Source organism: Benincasa hispida, chromosome 5 (assembly GCF_009727055.1).
Source record: "Benincasa hispida cultivar B227 chromosome 5, ASM972705v1, whole genome shotgun sequence".
NCBI classification, from domain to species: domain Eukaryota; kingdom Viridiplantae; phylum Streptophyta; class Magnoliopsida; order Cucurbitales; family Cucurbitaceae; genus Benincasa; species Benincasa hispida.
This window is the reverse complement of record NC_052353.1, coordinates 25,104,961-25,110,503: the sequence shown is the minus strand read 5'-3', so window position 1 is coordinate 25,110,503 and position 5,543 is coordinate 25,104,961. Positions and strand designations below refer to the sequence as shown.

The 5,543-nt window shown below is 35.5% G+C and overlaps 1 long non-coding RNA gene across 1 annotated transcript in view; it reads right to left on the bottom strand.

Moving 5' to 3' along the window:
• Positions 1–4,676: 4,676 nt before the first annotated feature.
• The window catches only part of LOC120078749, a 2,863-nt gene continuing 1,996 nt past the window's right edge, over positions 4,677–5,543 (bottom strand). Inside the window, exon 3 of the long non-coding RNA XR_005482083.1 lies at positions 4,677–4,815. This is a non-coding gene — a long non-coding RNA (uncharacterized LOC120078749). The remainder of the gene's footprint in view (positions 4,816–5,543) is intronic.

Here is a 5,543-nt window from a genome sequence, read left to right as displayed (position 1 = left end):
AAAATAATGAATATAATCATATTATATTCATAACCTATAATTTGATATCATATATCAACCATAGTTTTCTCCTCTACTTGATATAAATCATATTTATATTCAATTTCCTCCAAAATAATGTATCTCATACATTTAGTCAATCATATCATATATAATTAACCAGTTCAAATATATCATATATAATTAAACTCCCTCTTGTCAATTCGAACATTTCAAATTGACCCAAAAAATGATTCTCTGTATCCAAGCTACCAAGGAGACCTTATGGACCTATGGCTCGAAGATCCAACAGTACATGAATAGCTGATTAAACTCTTTAGCCATGAGATTCACCATTTGTTAACTGCCAGACATTCCATTAAAGACCGATAACTAAACTCTTCTTACCACAGATATATTTCTGTGTCCATCGGATAGAACCAATCATGAGTACGAAAACCCTTTACAGATGCTCGTAAGTACAGTTGGGCCAATTTACCGTTTTGCTCCTATAGTTACATCTCACTCCTTAAGTACCACTTATCCCTCTAATGAATAATACAACATAGTCCAACTATGTGTGAATACCTTTCGGGGCATGAGAAGGTGTGTGGCGCCACATCGTTCAAGTCTTGGGATCAGCCTTTAAGGAAGTTATCTATCTACTTACCCCTGCTTCGGGGAAGGAGTGAATTTCATCTTGTGTAGCTGAGTTCCCAACTCCCAAATCAAACGAATCCCCAAAGTGGTAAGTTTGAGTTAGCGGCCTGGCCCCTCGCACCCATGCAAATCAAAGAACCGCCTTCAATGGCAGAAGTTCCCAATTCACTCAGGATTCAGGTCATGTTACCTATGGTCATCCTAGTGAAGTGAAATCTCTGTTATGAACAGTGTTATATAATGAGACGTTAACACTTCGTAGTCAGGTCTTTTACAAACTCTTTGTATAAGATTCCCCCGCTTACATGTCTCCTACACGAATGATTAGGATCAGACCATCTGTGACAAGGTACAACACTTGTAACTATTCCACAAAGCGGGCTGCATCCATAGCGTTACCAGGATAAAGTTTCCCTCCTATATCCATATACTATAGACCATTTTGGTTATCACTTAAGACATGATCCAATTGTATGTGACCACATACATGCTCAAGTTACATAAACACAACTAGGGATTTTAGTTTATTGGTTTGTGGTATAGCAAATAAAACATTCAAATGAGCAAAATCATGAAGTGAAGTAAATATCATATATTATACATCACAAGCGTTCGTACAAACTGTTTACAAACTATAGGACATGAGACTTTAGGGCATCAACCCCAACAATATACTATAGATCATTTTGACTATTTACTCGAACCTGATCCAATTTTATGTCTCCACATAAAGTTCAAGTACTCATGTAATAGTCAAGGGACTTTTAGGTTTATTGGATTTCTAATAAGTAAAACATATATTCAATAACAACTTATTAAATTTTCAGAATAAGTTTTATTGTTTACAAACCGCAAGTTTTAGGACATATATTACATCTATTAGTTTTACCCCATATATTCAATAACAATTTATTAAAATTTGGAAAAATCCTTCTGCTGCTCATGGAAATCCTCATGTCCGATTTCCTTTAGTTTTACCCCATATATTACATCTTGCTCCTTAAATTCCATTAATCCTCTAATGAATAATTGGTTTGTAATCCAATCACTAAATGGATCCCTCTTGGGCCAATGAGAGAGTGGGGTCCCTTGTTCAAGACCTATATTAAATACTTAAAAGAATAACCTTTCTACTATCCCTAAATCGGGTAGGCGTGAATTCCTTATTGCACCCTATGTCCCCAGCTATCTACCCAGTCTTACCCCTGAAATGGGAGGCTTATTGAGTCGTCGCTGTTGAACCAACTCGCACCTATGCAATCTAAGGATAATCCCGAATAAACAGGAGTTCATAGTTAGCTCAGAATTAAGATCAAGTTACCTAGGTCATCTAAGCGAAATAGTCAGTCTTAAACAGTAAACAACGTTATAAAGTAGGAGTGACTTATTTCTTGGTCTGATCTTATGCAAACTCATTACATCGGACGCCTCCACTCCTTAGGTCAATACATGAACGAATCAGGATCACTTCGTTTCTAGCACCTTACAACCATTTGTAACAACTACAGAGTGAGTCTCATCCAATAGTGCTACCAGAATAAGATACCCGACCTTATTCATATACTATAGATCATTTTAACTATTTACTTGAACTTGATCTACTTTTATGTCTCCACATAAAGTTTAAGTATTCATATAATAGTTAGAGATCTTAATTTATTGGATTTAGACTTTATAAGTGCAATTTATAAATTCAATAACAACTTTATTGAAGTAATGTCGAATAACATCTTTATTGATAATAGAATATGTTTAAATTTACAAACTGCGAGTTTTAGGACATACAACCCAACACTTACATACTAGTAAAGAATTTTCTTCTAACTCACTTAGAAGTTTGTTCTTAACCAATCTCTCAATCCTATGGAGATTAACGTGACCTAATCTTAGGTGTCAAAGACGAGCATTTTCTTTAGGAGAAACTTTTTGTCTTTGATTTTGAGTTACAGCAGTTCTGAACATTTCAGTATTAAAGAAGGCCTTAGATGCTAACGACCTTAGCACATAAAGGTTATCTTCGAGATTAATTGAACAAATAAAGCACCATTCTTGTAAATAAACACTTTATTTACATTAAAATTTAAAGAATAGTTTTGTTCAAGTAAGCATTTTACAGAGATCAAGTTTCTTTTCAAATCAGGAACTACATACACATTATCTAATAACAAGTAAGATTTGTATAAAAGTACACGAAGTCCTCCACTACCATAGCTGAGATGAGACACCCAATTTCAAGTCGTATCGTCATTTCCCCAGTCTCCAACTGCCGTCAAGAACAAATTCCCTAAAAGGAAGAACAAACATGATTAGTGGCGCCTAAATCTATTATCCAGGTTGAATCATCATTCTCCACTAAGCAAGTTTCCAATACGAATAAATCATATTTACCTTGTTTAGCCTTCTTCTTTTCTGTCAAATACTTGGGACAATTCCTCTTGGTTGCAATGGAAATAGATTCCCTTTGTAATCTTAGCGTTCTTACCCTTTTGGGCAGCAACAAGGTTAGCTTTCCTTTGACCTCCCTTCTTCTTCTTCCGCTTTTTTGTGCCGGAAGAAGAAGGTGCAAACTTTTTTCTAGAGATTGAACCCTTATAGAACTTCTTGGAGGACGAGGCAATATTTGCCTCACTCTTCTATTCCTTGACTTTCATCAAGGACTAGTATGTCTGCAGCTCATTGAGCAGGGTGGTCAGGTTGTAGTCAAGCTTGTTCATGACAGTGTTGCTACACAACTGGAGGAAATTCTCAAGTAAAGTTTCAAAATGAAGCTAACCTGATTGGTTTCATTGATGACAAACATGTTCATCTCTGCCACGTTAAGTGGACCATTATGTTCAAAATATGTTTAATAGAGGCCCCTTCTTTCATCTAGGCATTGAAGATGTACTTAAGACCATGATGCCTGAGTTGTGTGGACGGTTGTCCAAACATTCCCCTCAGGGGCTCCATGATCTCACGGGCAGTGAGCATGGGCTCATGTTTCTTGACCAAAACTTCATATAAGCCGGCCAAGATATACCCTCGGGACTTTTCATTCACCTTGACTCATTCACTCATGCCTTCCGAACATTTGGGGTTGTATTGGCAGTTGGGATTTAAAGACACTCCTTAACTAAGACGAATTTTAGTCATTGATAATAAGCACAGTATTAATAGTATTTTTCCAACTAGTGTAATTATTGCCATTAAGCTTATTAGCGGAAAGCAAGTTAAATGTAGTGTTTATCATAATGAAATTGCCAAAATCATATAATTTAGTTATATTAGTTATATATGCAATTTCCAATTAAACAACCAATCAATTTAGCAAAATTCTAATGTACTTTATGTGACAACTATTTTGCAATGATGCTTTAGTGAGTCAAAGTCACTGTACGGTGATCAGTTACTCCTTCATTGAATTGAGACAATCTCAACTAATAAATATACCAGAAGAACACTTATTCCTATTTATTAATCACCATTGTTTGATCCATAAATTTTTAACTTACTTAACATTTTCTTGTAAGTGTAACCCCTTATTTTAGATTCTAGAGTTCTATCCAGTGAGCCAATCGTAGGGAAAAATCGATTGGGGAGAAAACTAAAGCAATCCTATCCATTTCTGGAGTTTGAGTAAAAATCCATGCAAACACCGTCCATAGGGGGACACAAGCAAAAATGTCTTAAGGCCAAGCATGAAAGTTTATTGCAAACTAATGAAGGAGACCATGGGATGTGTTGACACACTTCCTTCTCCCATTTACTATAAACACTCTTTCCATTCACCTTGTTATTGACTTTTGCAAATGTCACACCCCGTTCTAAATTTCTCCTCTAACCTAGAGAAAAACATGAAGACGTTAAATATCACTTCTCTCTGTGACATCTAACGTCCCAACTTCTAACATATCCTGTGCTTAAGATCAAACCCAGACTTCCAAACTAATTTTCAAAAATAGTTTACATTCACTAGTAGAGTTTAAGAACTCAAATCAGTTTAAATCACAACATTATTTAAAAAGATTTACAAATTAATATTAAGGATTATATTTAACAAAACCTCCTTTGACATGTAACTCACAAATTTTAACTATTTTGGAATACTCTTAAATATATGCACAAACAATACAACAGATGTTTAACAGCACTAGTGGTGTTTGACGGCTCAGTAGGCACCAGGAACTTGATCGCTACCTGAGGGGGGACATAAAACATTGAAAACATGAGCTGAAGCATAGTAAGTGGTAATTTAATATGAACGTACATTTATAAATCATTAGCAAAGAATAGAATATTAAGTAACATTTCAAACACGTGCTAGTAAAATATTAGCATGATCAATCTCACTCCATTTCACTCTTCCCATTCCACATTTGGACCCTTTTTAAAAAATAAGTTTTTTTTACCCCCACAATTTTGAAAAATGAATGAAAATTACCCTAATATCCTTCACATTTCAAAACTCACTCAAACCCTCCAAACCCTAACTTTTCTTTTCCATTTTCACTCTTCTCCATTTCAAAAGCTCAATCTCACTCCATTTCACTCTTCCCATTCCACATTTCCTTGTCATTCTCCTTTTCATTAAAGATCATTGAGATTTTTCAACTAAGGTATGGATTTTCATTTTGTTTCACTCAATGTGTTAGTTTATGTTAGGTATTCTTGTGTGAATATTTGAAATATATGTTAGATCTATGTTGAATGTTATTTTTTCTGAATAAGTTTGAGCCTAAAATGCGTTTCCAGAAATCAGTCTTACCCGGTCGGGCTTCATAACATTGTGACCGGGTATGTGACCGGGTGGGCAAGTTTGAGGTTTCTTAAGGATAGATTTGGGGAAGAGGGATTGTGCTCAGTGGTAGACCAGCCAGGCCGTAAGTGATTTCGACTGGGTATGGGCGGGAAAGATAGGAAAGGAC